The 19,450-nt window shown below is 44.4% G+C and overlaps 1 pseudogene; it reads right to left on the reverse strand.

Annotated features, from left to right (window-relative positions):
* Positions 1-662: 662 nt before the first annotated feature.
* LOC102904370 (acylcarnitine hydrolase-like) lies at positions 663-19,005 on the reverse strand (annotated as a pseudogene).
* Between the last annotated feature and the right edge of the window lie 445 nt (positions 19,006-19,450).

Below are 19,450 nucleotides of genomic sequence, written 5' to 3' on the forward strand. Positions count from 1 at the left end.
GGGGCTAAATGTATAGGGCTCTGCTGACTCCCCATGGGAGGCCTTATCTTGTTGGAGGAGGAAATGTCAGATGGACTGGTGGGGGGAAGGCTAGAGAAATGGGAGGAGGGAAGAGAGGGGGATCTGTGGTTGGTAAGTAAAATGAATAAAAAATTTCTTAATAAAAATAAATGACACAGCTACTGAAAGTCTAAAGATCATTTGGTGAAGTGTCCTGTAACGGGTCCCGGTTGCCCAGCGTGGCCACGTCTTTGACCCAGAAGAGGTATTGACTCCGAAGAGGCCTTTGGCTTGAAATGGATGGCTTACCAAAGCTCAAGTGTTGATCTGGTCGGGCAGAGAGGAGATAAAAAAAAGAGTGGCTTCCTGAGTGGCAGGAGAACCGGCAGAGGGAGCACGAGTCTTCTTGTCCAAAGCAGAAAGATGAAAGGTATTTGTATCCCATTAAAAGGTTTCTCTGCCTATGCAGTAAGCTGGATCAAGCCGAATCCAGTAAAAGACCATGTTTATTGGGCAAAGCACTCCCTGGTGACCTTTCCAGCCCCCAGAGGAGAGACAGGGGAAGGGAGCAAGAGAAATGACATGACCACACTGAAGAAGGGGGCCCAAATATCCTGAAGGCACCAGGTGAGGTGATGAGGAAACCTACATAAGCTGGGCCTATATCCCACCATGGTAGGCAGGGTCCTGAGCAGCTTGCAGCCTTAGGGGAGAATTAGTGGCCATCACAGAAAATGCAGAACTGGGCTCCTCTGGCGGTTCTCTGAGAGGGCGAGGTCTGGAGACAGAACTGGAGCTGAGCCTCAGATTACAGCCAAACACCCTTCAGCAGCGAAGCCCACACACTATTCCTCACACAGGGCACTAGAGTTCTTTGTGCATGTTCTCAGATCTATTTAGCTCCTGGATCTTCTGGGGCAGAGTCTTGGTCCAGAACTGCAGCCTTCTGGCCTTCAGGGCTCGGCCCACAGCAGGCTTGATGTTCAGCTGCAGGTACTGCTCATCATAGTCCAATGTGGGCCAGTAGGGTAGACCCTTGCTGTTGGGGTTCCTGTGGATATGTCACCCAGGGAGAGGTCACTCTGATCCAAAGTCTGACCTCTTGATTTGGGTCATGACAGTGGAACAATTAGGCTGGTATTTAAAGGGGCTGATGGATAACGTGTCCTGATATAGGGATACAAGTGTCACCTACTAGTTCCTGCTTCATGTGGGGGGAAATTACTTGACCTGTTTTATGTCTACATCTAAGAGGCAAAATCTAAAGAACTGTACATTATGGCTCATGAGCCTGGTCACTGTGAGATGACCAGTAACTGACACCTACAAAGTGTACGTATAAATGTGCTATCCAGTAGAGAAGAAACTATAATATAATGGAAGATCCGTGAATACTAAAGAGACAACCACCCCAATAGGAGACCTGTAGGGACCCACATATCTCTATAACCCATATAGAGAAGGTTGAGAGAGAGGTGTGTTCTCACCCATATCTTGCAAAGTTGGCTGAGTGCTTCATCATCCTCCTGTTCAGTAGTTCTTCTTCTTCAGTGAGGAAAACTGGAGCCATGGGAAAAATAAATATTGAAGTCCATGATGCCTCACCCAACTGTCAAACCATGCCTCACACTCACAGTCCCAGCTGCTGTCAGAACTGTAACTATCAGCTTTGTTACCTCCCTTCTTCACTATACACTACCCAACATCCACACATGCCTCTAATTGAATTCATGCCCCAATGTGCTATCATCTCCATCACAGGCTAGACTGGGACAGGTCCAGATTCTAATCTTTATCTGATTTTTAGGATATAATATGGTACACATTTGATTCTATCATCTCCCAGAACCTAGTTTTCCTCAAATGAACTAAGAGCTCAGGAGTCCCTGAGGTGTCATCTGAAACCTCAATCTGCTCAAGGAGAATAAGAAAGACTCACATTTCATGCCAAAGAAGAAGGAGCCCAAAACAAAAGGAATCTCATCAGCATGGTCAGCCTTCACGTGGGGTGGCCTGAGACTCTTGAGGAAGCTTGATTGATGTTGGAATTCATAGAAGTAGACAGGGTTGTGGGAACCTGGAGGTGGGGACAACAAGTGACTTATTGATCCCTTACCTGGAGTTTTTCTGATACATATTTGGTGACAAGGTACCTTGATCTAAAGTTACTTGGAATAATAAATGTTAAAGAGGAGAGGAAGTTCCAAGCTGGAGTACTAGCTTTGGAAAAGCCCATGGCAAAACAGTGCTCATGGCTTTCCCAGCTGAATGGTTATGTAAAGTCAATTGATTAACAGCAACCATTTCTCTTCTGCACCTAGATGTCACTCTCTTTAACTAGACATGAGACCTGGATTTTACACTGCTCCACAGTGCTTACCAGTGACCTATATCTCTGAGCTGCTCCCTTAAGCCTTGTTACAGAGGTACTTACGCTGAAAATGTGCTACTTGGAGTGCAGGGATCACAAACATGAAGTCTCCCATCATCTCTGTAAACTGTATTTGGAGGGTTTGGGGATCCTCAGTGTCCCCCATGTACTCCTCCATTAGCAGGTCACCACACTCAGGAGGCAGCATCTACTCCAAGGAGATCAGGAGGAATGAGGTTAGGCATGTTGTTGGTTAGATAGGAAAGAGCCTTTTTGGTATGAGGAGAATGTGGTCTGTGATGAGATAGAGTATAGGCAAAAAGATTCATGGTCTGAGGTCACCCCACACAGAATCACACATATAATGATCTTCATTAATAGGGTTGCTGTCTGAGAATGAGATATGAGGGACCTGTCTATTTGGACAGGACCAGAGGTATCTCACCATTTGTACTGCTGTATTCTTGAGAATATCCTGCAGGTTCTCTCTCATTATTTCCTTTATTGTCTGAGCAGTGCCCATGACCTGGGAGGCAGAAGTGTGGGATCTGATGAACTTGGATTAGAGATGTACTGAGTTCCTACTGCTTAACATGTGGGTCTGAATTTCCCAGAGGATTGGAACTGAGCCTCACCATGGGGATGGTCCAACCATTCTCATCATTGTTGACACCAATGATGCTGGGGACAGGGTGAAAATCTACAGAGGCCAACAACTCTTGGGGATGCTTGGGAAAGAACACCCCATCCACCACAGCAGGGATGATCTTGGAGACCTGAGGGGCATTAAATCTAATGCTGAAGGTCAATAAAATACATATGCTGATCCATTGAGTTACCACCACCATTTTCTCATTTCTTGCTAGCCTCCGGGTGCTCAGCTCACTCTGGAAGAGAATCTACACTTGGATTAGCCTCTCTTGGTATTCATATTATACATAGAGTTAAGGGACACAAAGTCTGATTAGATCTTTCCAGACACACAATTCTACCTACCTTATTAATGATCAGAATCTCTGCTTCACTCTTGCCTCTCAGACAGTGCACAAAAGCCTCTGAGTCTATGGCCTCACATCCAGACAGGTTGGCCACCGTCTGTAAAGGGAACAATTGCGGATAAGAATTTTTTTCAACTCCAACTTGATGCTAAATACCACACTATAGTGTGTGTTGTATGTGGATTGGAATAAATATAAATTTTTCCCTTTGTCCTATTTCTCAAAGATGACAGCCAGCAAGAAATATCCTTTCTATTTGCATATTTGTTTTTTGTTGTTGTTTGCTTAGGTTCGTTCTGTTTACTTCATCCATCTTTCTGTGTTTCATGTATGAGAGAAGGACTAAGTGTGCCAATGTTTGTATGTGGATGATAGGGAACAAAATCTTCTTTCTTCACAGAAGTCTCCTTATTTGAGACAGGTGGACTTCTTGTTTTACTGCTCCTACACTAGCTAGGCTGCTCTGTGAATATCCAGGGATTCCTGTGTTTCTGCCTCCCACCTGACTACAGGAACATTGGAATTACAGATACATCTCACTATCCCCAGCCTTTTGTGGGTTCTGGGGATTAAACTTAGGTCCTCAGGCTTGCACTTCACGCACGTTAAAAAACCCACAGAGCCATCTCCCAAAGCACATACAGTTTTTTTGTATTTGTTTGTTTGTTTGTTTGCTTGTTTTTTTGTCAGTGATGGAAGCTGTTAGGAGCAATTGCTGGTGAGATAGCCCAACCATCCAGTATGAAGTAGAGGCTAACCCCTAACCCCTGTGTTTCTCAAAGTTAATGGAAAGAAACTGTTTTCCTGATTATTGTTTTCCCCACTGAACAGTAGACCAGAGGACCAGACCATGAAGGCTGAGGGAGAAGACTAGGGCTATGATGGTTGAGGGCACTTACAGAGTAGACCATCTCATGGGTGTCAGAGATAAGGTCAGGCAGCAGGGCCACCCCACTCTTCATGATGGCTCTGTGGAAGAGTCCTTGTGACATGGGGGACAAAACAAGTGAATACACACTTGTGCCACCTGCTGACTCGCCAAAAATAGTGACCTAGTCAGGGTTGCCTCCAAAGTGGGCAATATTCTGGTGGACCCATTGTAGGGCTGCCACTTGGTCCAGGTAGCCCCAGTTGCCTCTGACATGTTGGTCTCCAGTGCTGTGAAGTGAAAGGGACATTGATCAAAGGCCTGTCTAGGTTCTTAACTGATTCTTCTCAGCTCAGTTCTAGGCTCACCTGATAAATCCCAGGACACCCAGCTGATACCAGATATTAACCACCACCACATCTTCAATGGCTGCCAGAGTAGATCCATCATACATGGAAGCCACGCCTGCAACCATCCTGCCACCATGGTTCCACACCATCACCTGGAAAAGTCAAGAGAGATGCCAGGAAGCTCCTATCTAGCCCCAGCTCTGCAAGACTACTTACTAGAGTAGCAGACAACTGATGTGCCTCTCTCTATGCAGTTCCACAAATACATAGAAATACTCAGCACATCAGGGCCTTGGTCATGGTTAGGAACTTCTAGTAGCCTCATCAAAATGTTTCTAGTCCTCATTCCCACCATGTATCTCAGTTTGAATTAATGGCTCTACATATAGAGTAATGGTATAATTATTCAGACTCTTTATAGTGGAAGAAGGAGGGGCTGCCTCCATGGATTCCTCTCCAGATTAAAAAAGGAAAGGATCACCAGCTCTCATGGGCACAACAGATAATCTAAAAGTAGAAACTAATAACCTCAATGTTGAGGCTTGAGCACCTAAGTGGTTCTGCAAGGCTCAGGATGTAGAATGAGTCCTGGTTTTTATCAAAGAACTAAAGCCTTCAGTCACTCAGTACTCTAATGCTCTGTGTCCCATACCCATGTTTCAGCTGCATAGTGTGGTTGAGAAGGCCTTTTTTTGACACAAGCAAGAAAACAGTTTTCAACAAAGTCCACACTGCAATGAAGCTCAGGATGCTTTTACCCCTTCTAATCATCTTGAAAACCATACCCTATCCCCAAGCTGATCATGGTCATATACTCACAGGCAGTTTAAATCCCTCATGGGCATGAGGTGGTGTGTAGATGTTGCGATGCAGACAATCTTCAGACATAGAGATGGGAGGCAGTGTAAGTTTCATATCCTTTAGGCCCTCTGCATTCATTATTTCAGGGTTTTGCAGACATCTGATGGAAATAGCAGACAGATACTCTAAGAGATGTACAGTGGTCAAAATCAAATGTGAGTCTGGATTTTTTTCTAAGATACCTGTAGGTGCTGTTCTTCATGATGCCCTGTTAACACATATTCCCTCTCTAAAGTGCCTTCCCACTAAGGTAAAGGCCACAGGCTCTATGAAAGTTGGGGTAGAGCCAGATTTCTAGGGAGGACTCCAGTTGGCTTGGGCCTAAATGTTGTTTTTTTCTGAGCCTGGGATACAGAGAGTTCTAGGTGTCTCTATGCAAATTATTGGCTGTATGTGTGATATTTACTGAATTATATAAGAATAGAAAACTGAAGTAAGCATAGCAGGAATACAATCTTTTTCTACTCTTTGTTCCTGGCTGTAGATGTGATGTGACCATATCTTGTAATTCTCTTTCACTGTGAATTCCCCCACATGACAAATTGCAATCTGGAGCCTCAAACAGTAGCTTTCTCCCCTAAGTTGCTTTTGTCAGTATTTTGTTACAGCAACAAAAAACAAACTAAGATTGCATTATTAGAGTGTTGTATCCACAGGTAGTGGAGAAATCAGTGGATACTACTGCCCTAATAATACAGACTCGCAGGGAACTTCTTTTTCCTACACTGTCTCCAGGGGGAATTAGTTACATATCCTTGCTCCTTAGACAATGGTGCCTGGCCCTATAGGTTGTCACAGTGACTGTGATATTGGGGTTAGCAAATATCCATCATGCTGCACTCTTCAGGATCTGAAGTGTATTCTACTGAATTCAGGGTCACTCTTTGCTTAATAGGCAACATAACTCATTCCTAGAGATCCCTCCCACTGTGGCAGAGAACACTGAGATTAATTTGAATCTGTGAACAATTTTATCTTTGTTTCTCTCTATAGTATCTGCATCTAACTCCCTGTGGGTACCAATCTCTGACCAAGGAGACTGGTATGGTCGTTCTACTCAACTTTAGTACATGGGTTAGGAAATGCATGTGGAACTCCCCACAATGGAAGAAAACTGCTACAGAGCTGAGATGGAGGAAAGACTTCAGAGCTCAAAACAACTTTTCACCTCAGGGCCAGACATCCTCTGGGTCCAGAACTTACATGGCTGGATGTGAGGTCCCGTCTCTCACACCACTCCATGGCTCAGGGGCTCAGGGGGAGCAAAGTGCAGTGGTCCTACAGGTGGCTTGGCAAAGGGAATTCCCAGGAAGCTGTGGACACCAACTTTGGTGTCCTTCATATGGACAAGGCTGCCTCGGACCTGGCCTGTGTGTGTGTGTTTCTGATGGGGCTGGCCTCTGATGAGTCCTGACCTGTGGGTGGAGAGATGCCATCAGGGTTAGTTTTGTGCAATCAGTTACCACAGATTGTGAGAGTTCCTATCTCACTCTCACTGTTACCAGGGCACACAGAATAGAAACCTGGAACCTCACAGTTCAGCTCTGAGGTTTGAGTATAGGAGCTTCTCTATCCCTTAGGGCCAGGAACCTTTTCTATTACCCCCATTGATAGGTGTCAGAAGTGACAGGAGTCAGTGGCAGGGAGTTAGGGCAAAGTCACCTCTGCTGTTTCCTTTTCCTCTTTGTCTTCCTGGAAAGGCACAACGTTGATTCTGAAGCTCTTATGTGATACTAAGAATCCTGTCCTCACTCCTGGGCAGAAAGCTGTAACAGAAGAAAATAGAGGGCTTCTGTGAGTAGGTACTTAAGATGTCGCAGAAGAGATAGGCCATTAAAGGAGCTTTGAGTGTGACATTCATCCTCAAGACTCCTCTGTGCTTTGAAGACCCAGGTTACTGAGGCTGCTTCCAGGGTCCCTGGTTCCTACAATGATCTTAGGGTCTACTATGACACCTCCATGTTAGGTCACGGTTGTTTGATCAAAACATAGTGCAATTCTGTTCTTTTAAAGTCCACAGCCCCTGTTTATTCCATCCTCATGATACATCTCCTGTAGTGGGCAACTCCTGCCAATATCAGCTTCACAGTCATCTATTCACTTAACAAATGTTTAATTGTTTGAGTTTATTTACTATGTCCTTTTTTCTTTTTCTTTCTTTATTTTTGTTGCATGAAAAATTTATTTTCTTTTTTTTTTTTTTTTGTTTTTTTTTTTTGTTTTTTTTTTTTTCAAGACAGGGTTTCTCTGTGTAGCTTTGCGCCTTTCCTGGAACTCACTTGGTAGCCCAGGTTGGCCTCGAACTCACAGGGATCCGCCTGCCTCTGCCTCCCGAGTGCTGGGATTAAAGGCGTGCGCCACCACCGCCCGGCTATTTTCTTTTTTTTAATTAATGAATTTTTTATTCATTTTACATACCAATTAGAGATCCCCCTCTCTTCCCTCCACCCACCTGTTCAGCTTTCCCCCTGCCCAGCCCACCCAACTTCCCTCATCCAACAAGATAAGGCCTCCCGTGAGGAGTCAGCAGAGTCTGATATATTCAGTAGAGGATGATCCAAGTACCTTCCCTTTCATCAAAGCTATGCAAGGTGTCCCATCATAGGTAGTGGGCTTCAAAAAGCCAGCTCATGCACCAAGGATGGATCCCAACCTCACTGCCAGGGGCCCATCAAGCAGATCAAGCTACACAACTGTCTCACTTATGCAGAGGGTCTAGTCCAGTCCCATGCAGGCTCCACAGCTGTTGGTCTAATGTTCATGAGTTCCCACTAGTTTGGTTCGATTGTCTCTGTAGGTTTCCCCTCAAGATCTTGATTCCTCTTGCTCATAGAATCCCTCTTCTCTCTCTTTGACTGGACTCCCAGAGCTCTGCCTGGTATTTGGCTGTGGATCTCTTCATCTGCTTCCATCAATTACTGGATGAAGTCTCTATGAGGACAATTAGGGTATTCACTGATCTGATTACTGGGATTAGCCAGTTCATGCACCCTCTTACTGTGTTCATGAACATATGTGTGTGAATGCTCCCAGGGCATGACTCACAAATGGAGGTGATGGGATGATTTGTGTAAGTTCCTTCCTCTGTGTAAGTTACTTCCTCTAATTCCACCATATGGAACCCATAGTGGAACTTAGGTCATCTGGGTTGGAGGAAAGTTCTCTTGCCACCTCTTGATCAATATTACATGTAACCATATGACAAGCACTTAATGGGCCTTGCTAGTTCCAACACTGGGGTCAACCTGATGTCTCAGAACCTATGATAAACCTGAGATAAAAGTCTATAAATAGAAGTTTCAGAATCACAATAAAATGCTGACATGATGTATCAAAGGATGCGGGATCAGAAGTCCATATTCAGTCCAGACTGATTTCCTAGAGGAAGTGGTATGGGGGTCAGTGTCCATCGCCTTTACTGCCACCTGAGAATTGACCTTGGCTCCAAATTATCTTCATTATTATCTAAATAATAGTCTATAGCCTAACAGCATGACACTGTGGGACTTCCTCTTTGGTGTCTGGCTGGCTGTTTACCTGGCACAGCACAGCTCAGCTTTTCCTGCCTCCTCTAATCAACAGGGGCTCCCTATATTCCATGTCACCTTTTCAATGGACTCTTGCCCTGTCTGTGGTTCTAGCCTTTCTTGGAAGATGTTTTGTCTACTCCAAGTTCCCAACCAAAGGAATATCTGAACAATGAAAGCTGTGAAGTGGCCAGTTCCTGGAATCTTGGAATGAAGGGACTAGATTCCCAATGTATCATGGACATTGCTGTGCTTCTTAATCCCAGACATGTTTATAGCTCAGCTAGGGAAATCCCTGTGTGCTCTGCTACTCACTGCACCATCACTCAGAGCCCCTGTGTTGATGATGGTCATGGCTACAGTAAAAATGTGAAATGAAGAATATACTCATGCTCTGTTCTGTGGAAGGAGGCAGAGAGTGAGTACAGAGAGCAAGAAAGAATGAAAAAAGAGATGAGATAGATAGATAGATAGATAGATAGATAGATAGATAGATAGATAGATAGGGAGAATAGAATGTAGGAGCTCAAGTCCATGAAAATTCCTTCAATGTGATATTACTATATCCTTGCTCAATAATCAGATTTAAGACCCATAAAGTCAAGTGTTGACAAAGACACGGAGCTACTGGCACTACATACACCACTGGAGGATTACAAAATGATATGGTCATTATAGGTGTCAGTTAGACAGCTCTTTTAAAAGCTAAACACATTTATTCTGTGACTGAGTAGTTTTACTCCCTGGTCTTTAGTTCAAGGAATTGAAAACACCAATTACAGAAACTCATACTTCCAAAGTTCATAAGAACTTCAATAAAAGTAGTGAAAATCAGGTCACTCAGGTGTACATCAACTAGGGACTGGGTAAAATATGTTGTGTGCATATATGGAAAGACAGTGTTAACCAAATACAGCACACTTGAATCTTCAGGACCTCTTACTCAGTAACAGGACCAGTCACATAGGAATCCTTTCCTGAGATAGGATAGCTAGGACTCTGATGTTTCTAAATTATATGCAGTTTCCAAACTGAACCATCAGAAAGTGGTTGCCCTGGAGCAGAGACCATGCAATGACTGACAGAGAGGAGCTCAAGGGAACTTCTTCAGGTCAAAGTAGGAGACTCATACTTATGTGAAAATGATTGCATAGCTCATATTTTTATGCAAAATTTGCCCATCTATGCTGGTAAGTAGGCAAATTTGGTTGCATAGAAATCATTGACAGAATCAGAGATTCTAAAAAGTGACACTGGGGATGGGGGCAATAAAGAGTACAGAATAGAGGAAGAGAACATAAGGGAATGGAATGGTAGAGCTGGAACAGGGTTGGAGTGGGGGAGCAATGAAAGAGATAGCATTATAGAGGGAGACATCATGGGGATAGAGAGAAACTGTGTGCTAGGGAAGTTCTAAGGAATCCACAAAGATGACCCCATATTAAATTACTAGCAATAGTGGAGAGGGTGCATAAACTGGCTTACTCTAGTAATCAAATTGGTGAATACCCTAACTGTTATCTCAGAGCCTTCATTCAGTAATTGATGGAAGCAGATGAAGAGATCCACAGCCAAATACCAGGCAGAGCTCTGGGTGTCCAGTCAAAGAGAGAGAAGAGGGATCCTATGAGCAAGAGGCATCAAGATCTTGATAGGGAAACCTATAGAGACAACCGAACCAAACTAGTGGGAACTCATGAACATTAGACCATGAGCTGTGGAGCCTGCATGGGACTGGACTAGACCTTCTGCTTAAGTGAGACAGTTGTGTAGCTTGATCTGCTTGAGGGGCCCCTGGCAGTGAGATTGGGATTCCTCCCTTGTGCATGAGCTGGCTCTTTGGAGCCCATTACCTATGTGGTGAAACTTTGTACAGCCTTGATTTGGGGGAAGGGGCTAAGAGCTGTCTCAGCTGAATGTACCAGCCTTTGCTGACTCCTCATGGGAGGCCTTGTCTTGTTGGAAGAGGGAATGTGGGATGGGCTTGGGGGGAAGGCTAGAGGGGCAGGAGAAGGGAAGAGAGGGGGATCTGTCGTTGCTATGTAAAACGAACAAAAAATTCCTTAATAAAAAAGTGTCATAGTTACTGAAAGTCTAAAGACCATTTGGTTAAGTGTCCTGTATGTCAGCAGAAATGGAGACCTCACAGATGCATGGGTGCAGCAGGAGTTCAATAAAGTCCCCTGTAAAAGTATCTGGCAACTGTCCACCTAGACTCAAAGGAAAGAATCTTCGCTGACCATCTACTGATCCAAGGCTAAAAGATAGTCTTGTCTTTCGTCTGTTCCCTGGTGTTTGCTATGTGGAATATAGTAATCATCCCACCCATAAATGCTATAGATTAAGTGTCTCCACTCCATACTCCATGTGTGTTCAGGCCCTGCTTAGGCAGATGTTCTCTCTGTCCTCAACTCCCTTTCTGGTGAATGTCTGGGCTTTGGAAACTGAAAGGACCACTCCACCTGATTCTTCCAAGCTCAAAAACATGGGAGTAGCTTTTTTTAATGTTATCAGGAAGGCCTGGTGTGTCCTCTTAATCCTTGGCTGCTGTGTAGCATGATTTGGGGTAACATCCCTATGTGCTCTGTCACCCAGTGCACCATCATTCAGAGGCCCTTCATTGATGATGGTGGAGACCATAGTGAACAGGTAGAATGAAGAAGACTCTCAAATTCTGTGTGTGTGGTGGAAGGGGTGGTCTGCAACCTTTCATTTGTAGGTCAGAAGACGGAGATGGACTGAAGCCTACAGAGTCCTCTTCATGGAGTTATTACTGCATATGCACACACTCAGTGTTGGCAAGGACAGGGAGCCACTGGCATGCTCACACGTGAGAAGATGTAAAATGGTGTAGTCCTGTAGAAAGACAGGCTGACCTCTTCTTCAAAGGTTAAACACACTTGTGCTGGGACTCAGCAAATCTAGTATTGTTAATATAGCCTACTTGAATTACCAGCATGCCTTTTTTTTAGCATGAATCTTAGCAGGTCTTACTAATAAAATCAAACCTGAGGCCAGTTATTGGGGTGAACACTGGAAGAACAGAGAGACAGAACAAGCCACAGCTAACCTCACTTGACCAACTTCTCAGCTGATCTTGTTTCCTCAAACTGGATGCCTCTGAGTCCTCATCCAGAATGAATCTCAGCTGAACTGCTGCTCCAAAGCCTGAAAGCTTAACCAGCCAAATGCTTAACCAGCCAAATGCTTCTAGTTTCTGGTCGTCACGCCTTATATACCTTTTTGCTTTCTACCACCACAACCTGGGATTAAAAGTCCACTTTCTGGGATTAAAGATATGAGTCACCATGCTTGGCTGTATCCTTGAATAGATGGATTTCTGCCTCTGGAAAGCTAGGATTAAAGGCGTGTGCTACCCCGCCTATCCTAAGTATCTAGTGGCTTTTCTGTTCTGTGACCCCAGATAAGTTTATTAGGGTACATAATATTTTGGGGAACACAATACCACCACACCTTTTCCATTCTGTATCTGACCTTGTCCTCTGCCTCTATGGCATCTATTATCAGGTCAGCTCAAACCTGAACTCTACAATGAGGACATTAAGAGTATGGCCACAAGGAAGCTCACATCATGAGCATCATTCTTTGTTCCATCAGCTCAGTGTAACCAAAAAGAACAATCTTTGGATGAGAAAGCTAGCCCTCAATATATAGCATACCCGATGGTATCTTAATTTTGGAATTCATGGTCTTCAAAATTGTGAACAAATTCCTATTGTTTTTAAGTCATATAGGTTATGATATATATAAACTCATGTATGTATATTACATGTGGTGGTATTTTATTTGTGCTGAAATATTGTGTTATTTTATTTGTGCATTAATAAATAAAGCTTGCCTGGAGATCAGGCGTAAAAGGCCAGCCATTTTAAGTAAACAAGAAGTCAGGCAGCACATGCCCTTAAACCCTTAGCAGGCAAGATCTCTGTGTGTTCAAGGCCACACTAGTGAACAGAGCCAATTGTGGTGACACAGGCCTTTAATCCCAGTACCAACCATAGAGACCTGGAGGTCTGCATAGACAGAAAGACAGTGACAGAGCTCTGTAGGAAGAGGAAGTGAGGTAGCTGGACTAAGAGCCAATGAGAGGGCAGAAAAGCAAGGCATATAAGCCTGGGTAGACAGGAATTTGTGCGCTTTGGAACCTGCCAAGTTGGTGAGGCGAGGTAAGCTTGTGGCTTTCCATATTTTCCTGATACCTCAAAGGCTTTAATCCAAATTTCTGGTGTTTTTTTTATTTAATCAGACCTTTTAAGACTCATGTTACAGTTACATGTATCAATCTATGCATATATGTAATTGTGATGCAGTGTGTGTATATGTTACAAGCTGACCTTTAACTTTTGAGCTCATAAAATCCACCTGCCTCTGTCTTTCTAGGAGCTGAGCCACATGTGTCTGCCATAGACCTGAGCTTGTAGCTTATGATAATTTTTGTTATGGTCACATAAACTTTCTAAGGTATCGGGGCTGTGGAAAATCAAAGTTTTTATAAGCTACTTATATAGATGAGAATACTTAGGGCTTGCTAACAGATGAACATGATATTTTGACATTCAATGACCTCTGGTGTGTCAGTTTCCCCAAACATCTGAAGTGGAGACAGAATATTGAATCCAGGCTCTTATACATGTGAGACAAATGCTCTGTCTCTCAACTATATATCCAGGACATGTATTTTAATCTTTGATATTTTCATACACAGATACAATGTATTTAAATCATGTTTACTCCCCTACCTAGACCAGATCCTTGCAAATTCCCACACAATTCATTCCTTCACCCCCCACAACCCCCCCATCTCTTTCCATCTCAATATAATCCACATAAACTTACCACATCCATTTAGGTGTTTAGAAACATTTCATATTCCACATCTAATAGCTGGTCCACAGTCCAGAGTCCTGTGAATGTTAACAATCTTGCTTCTCATAAAAATAGATCAAGTTGAGCTCAAAGGCCTCTCATAAAAATAGATCAAGTTGAGCTCAAAGGCCATGTGGGTTGGTTTCTGTATTTCTTTACGTTAAGACAATGTCTTGAAATGTAGTCACTAACACTCTAACACTCCTGGTTCAGCCTCTGAATGCTGGGATGAAAGATGTGCACACTAAACTTTTTGAATGATATATACTTTTTAATGAAACCCTTAGGGCTATCTTCAAGCATAATTTTGTGTGCCCACATGCTTCAGATACCTCTGAATGAAAGTGAAAGCAATGAAATGAGGAGTTTGTGACAAGCCTGTGATTGTTTAACTTAGAAAGACTGTGCTAATCTGTCTTCCAAAACAACGGCATAATTTCTTTCCCCCCTACACTTGTATGCAAGTGCTTCCCACCCTCACCTGTGCTGGGACTTTGCCGATCTTCAGTATGGTTGCATTGGGTGGCCATCTGCTTATGGAGGAAGATGGTAAGGATAACTGTAGCCTGGGCTACATAATGAGTCAAGGAACATGACTTCTCCCAACCAAAGAAGAGTCTTACTTAACATGGAAGTGACTCAGGCTGCAGATGCTGAGGGGTAAATGGAGCTGAGACTCTGCAATGACAGGAGGGAATCTCAAGGACGTTATGCTGGATGGCAGCTAGTCTCCAGTGGTTCCTCTTATAGGACATGACAGGAAGAGCTACAGTGTTTCTAAACCATAAGCAGGTGCAAACTACAGCAACAGAAAGCAGTTTAGGAGGGAAGGGAGGGATTCTTGAGATGGGGGATGGTATCCATGAGCTCAGCTGCTGAGCCTCTGATTAGCATTCCCCTCATCTGTGCCCTGGTGTCCAGGACAGACAACACAGAAGTCTCTACCTTCATGCATAGGTCATGGTGCCTTATGGCTGGTATTCAGTGCAGTGACTGAAACAAGGAGTCCTTGCCTGGGTAAAGTGGAGAACAAAGAGGACATGTTGGTCAAGGGTAGTGGGTTGTGCAGGTCCCAGAGAACCTAAAGAAAATGTTTGGGAAAACAAAAGGCACATCGAAGACAATTTGGTATCATTGCAAATGACATAAAATACAAAACACATTGAATTGATGGTTGTGAGAAGTTTAAGTGCAACACTAACAAAGAGAGGTCTAAGAGTTGAAATCATATGAAAATTCATCACATGGAACTTCGAGAATAGTCCCTATGGTTGAGGAGGATTTGTAGAAAAGAGGAAGACACACCACACATGGAGAAGCCATCAGTTAGGGTGCCAGGGACCGGAATGTCTTCTGCTAGATAAGCCTCCCCCACCTTAGACCCTTGACACACACCAGAGCAAAAGATCTTCACATTCCTTACAGGTCCTGAACTCTGGCCCAGGAGACTGGCAAAGTTGTTCTACTAGAAGCCTTAGCCATGTATCTGAAAATGCATGGCAGACTACACATCACAGACAGAGAACTTCTATGGGGTTGGGATGAAGGAAGCACCTCATTCTGGCCCAGAGCTCAGAGCACATTCTCACCTCAGGGCTGTAAGTCCTCTGAGTCCCAGAACTTACATGGCTGGATAGGAGGTCCCATCTCTCACACCACTCCATGGTTCAGGGGCCTCAGAGGGTACAAAGCACAGTGGACCTACAAGTGTCTTGGCATAAGGAATTCCCAGGAAGTATGGACACCAACCATGGTGTCCTTCACATGGACGAGGCTTCCTCTAACCTGCCTTGTGTGTGTTCCTGATGGGGCTGGCTGAGTCCTGGCCTGTGAGTGGAGAGATGCCATCAGGGTTAGTTCTGTCCAGGCAGCTGCCACCACACTATTGTTTCCCACCTCATTTTCACTAGGGTACATGGGGAAGGGATTCAGGTTGTCTGGGTTCAGCTGTGGGATGTGGGTGTAGGACTTCCTTCCTTCCTTTTTTCCATCCATCCTTCCATCCTTCCTTCCTTCTTTCCTTCCTTCCTTCCTTCCTTCCTTCCTTCCTTCCTTCCTTCCTTCCTTCATTTGTTTTGTTTTTCTAGGCAGAGATGGTATTCTCTGTATACCCTTGACTGTCCTGGAACTCATTCTATAGACTAGGTTGGCCTCAAGTCAGGGAGATCCTCTTGCCTCTGCCTCCTGAGAGCTGGGATTATGGTGTGTTCATTCACTCCCTGGCAAAGGTAGGAGTTTCTTTATCCCCACCATGACCAGAAAGATTGCCCATGCCCCTTTGAGTGGTGCCCATGCACATCTCTGGTCAACAAGGAGACATCCTCAGAGCCACTTGGCAGCAGGAATGCATTATTTTCATTGTTATCCAGAGTTCTGTAGCAGCTACACTCACACGCAGAGGAAGGAAATGTCCCTTTTGCTATCTTTCCAGCTGATCTGCAGGTCTAGTGTTGCTCAGATGTCCTTACATTAGAGTGGCTTTTTTAGTAAGGGCTGTCACAGACAGAGAGACCTCAGACTGTGACCATTAAAGTGATCTTAAGATGTACATGGACCCCTTAGCCACATTCCACCATCTCTATAATTTGCCTTCACTCTGGCTTTCCAGACCTCAATAATCTTTGCACCATGGCCTAGCACTGCAGAACTTCCTCTTTGGTGCATTTCTGTTTTTCCTACCATGACACAGCCATACATTTTTCTATCAAAACTCTGTATTGTTTCACTGTAGGGGCTCCAGTGTATTCCTGTCCAGTCTGTTTTCCCAGCCTTTAATGGCAGCTGCTCTCCCTATTCTCAATTCACTGACCAAAGGTACTGATGGGATGCAGGGTCTGAGATGTCTTCAGCTCCTCTTTATTCAGGGTCAAGAAATCAGCTTCTTCATGTGTTCTGGACTTCCTGCTTCTTCTTCTTGATACAAAACTTTCCCCCACCTCAGCTGGTGTGATAATTAGAATGTGAATGGCCCCTATAGACTCATATATTAGAATGTTTGCTTCCCAGCTGGTGGACTGTTTGGAGAGATTAGGAGGTGTGGTCATGTTGGAGAAGTGTGTCTCTGGGGGTGGGGTTTGAGGTTTCAAAAGCCCATGCCAAGCATAGGCTAATCCTGCTGGTAGATCAGGATGTAAGCACTCAGCTACTGTGCTAGCACCATGCCTGCTGCCATGCTGCCCATCAGGAAGGTGGTCATGGTCTTATCCTCTGAAACTATAAGGAAATCCCCAGTTAAATGCTTTCTTTTACTAGTTATCTTTGCCATAGTGTCTCTCCACAGCAACAGAGCAGTAATTAAAACAGTTGATGTGCACTGGATAGAACTCCATCAGGGATGTGGTACTGTAAACAGGTTTACTGTCTTCCTTGTGAGGTTTCCAGAGCATTGTAGCATTACATCTGGCAGAGGAGTAAAGCCGAGCATGCTTAGGCCTGCAGCACAATGAAAGCTCTTTTAATACTGCTTTAAAACATCTGTCTACAAAAGGAATGTTGCCTTGATGTAGATAATCTGCAGGGAAAGCTTGTGTAGGTGTTCTTGTGTTTTCTCTCAGCATATGCTAATGACACATAATAATGGGTTTCATTATGACATTTTTATACATGTGGATGAGGCATTTGCTCATGTTCATTCCCCTATTACTCTCAATTGTCCCCTTTCCTTTCTGCTTTTAACTAGTCACTCTTCTTCTTTGTTGTCTTTTTCATTATTGTTGATCATTCAATAAGTTTGCTTATATTAACTAATTGGGTGATGGTTTATTTACAGGAGTATGGGTAGTTAATTTATAGCAGGAAATGTCTCTTTCCTCCCCAGTATCCATCACCCACCTAGAGATGCTGAAGAAGGGATGGAGCCTCCTGAGCCTATGTGCCTGAGCAACCCTTCATTGCCTGAACATCCACAAGATTTTCTTATATGAACAGATTCTTGCCAAATTGCCAGACTTCAGTTGTACAGCCTTGTATTTCCTTTGCCTCAACAGTGCTGGATTGTAGGGCACATTTCACCACAACCCGCTCACCCCTACCTTCTTAGGTCATCCTGGGGAGTGTGTGTTGGACACTGTTACCTTGATGTCCCTGTGGATGAGGCAGTTCCAGGTGCCATAGAAGAGGATGGGATATAACTCTGTGCCTTCTTATAGTTGTCTGTGGTTCAAAATTCTGAACCAAGACTGTTCAGAAGAGCAGCCATGAATGAGCATGTTAGAGCTTCTTGCCTATACAGCTGGGTAACCAGTAGAACCCAGGAAACTGCAGACAATGGTCACAAGCTGAGGGAAGTGTGGCTTCCTTAGAATGGCTCTGACTGAGGCATGGCAGGAATTAGTCAGAGTTCACAGTGGACTGTCTGGAAATAAGAGGCATCAAGGTTTGTAGACATGCCCTGTCCTTGTACTCTCTTGGCTCAGCTTCTGATAGGGGCTGGAAGACTGTTGCAGGCCCAGACCACATTCTCTTTGCCCTAGAAGCCAAGTTGTACCTTTGTCCAGGGTCAGACACAATGGGACAATGTGGCCCAAGGGAACCTGGGCCTCTCATTTCAGCAGTGTGGTGTGAAGTTAGAGAGTTATAGTTCAGTTTTGGGCTAGGAGATTTTCCAGAGTCTTTTTGGGGGTACCTGGGTAATTCTCTGACCTAAGTGGTGAGTCATAGGAACCCAATGATGTCATGAAGATGTTGATAGTTTCATTGTTATCCAAGAGTCCTCAGCATCAGCAACACAGTCTAACCACAGCCACACATACAGAAGGGAAATGTCCCATCTGTTCCTCTGTTCCTGGACATCTGTCTGGTCTTCTGACCTCCAGGCCCAGCACTCAGCAGAGCCCATCACACTATTCTTCCCCTAAGTGCTAAGTGACCTCAGGCATCATTGACCCTGTGTGTGCTGCAGGACCACCCTGTGAGCTCTAGTTGAGGCATTGCCCCTCACTGCTGTCTGTCATCCCCATAAGCTCCTCCCTCCCTCCCTGATCCATTGCCTCCTGCCCTTCCAGTCTCTGACTCTGCAAAGGTTTGCAGCTCTGACCTTGTTCCCATCTTCCCCTTTCAGAGTCTCACACTGAACACACAGGAGGAGAAGCAGAAGTCCACAAGCTATGGCCTTCAGGAAGTCATGAAGTTAATTCAGTGGCATGGTCAGCTAGCTCAGTGGTTCGCACCCTTCCTAATGCTGTGATCCTTTAAGACAGTTGTGGTGACCCTGGACAATAAAATTATTGTGTTTCTGACAACCAGGGAGCTTTCTTGGAACTGACTTAGGCCCTCTGCATATATGTTATAGTTGTCTGATTTGGTCTTTATGTGGGACTCTTAACAGTGAGAGCAGGGGATGTCTCTGTTGCCTGCTTTTGAGACCCATTCCTTCTGCAGGATTGCTTCATCCAAGCTTGGTGGAAGAGGAACAGAAATAGTGGAGAAGGAGTGGATGGGGTGGGAGGTGGAAAGGTGGGGGATGACTGGGAAGATGGGAAGGCAAGGAAGCTTTGGTTAGGATGTAAAAACAAGAAAAAAAAACTCAAAAAATCATTGTGTTGCTACTTCATTCATGTAATTTTGCTACTGTTATGAAGTGTAATGTA

The sequence above is a fragment of the Peromyscus maniculatus genome, chromosome 5, assembly GCF_049852395.1.
Source record: "Peromyscus maniculatus bairdii isolate BWxNUB_F1_BW_parent chromosome 5, HU_Pman_BW_mat_3.1, whole genome shotgun sequence".
In the NCBI taxonomy this organism is placed as follows: Eukaryota; Metazoa; Chordata; class Mammalia; order Rodentia; family Cricetidae; genus Peromyscus; species Peromyscus maniculatus.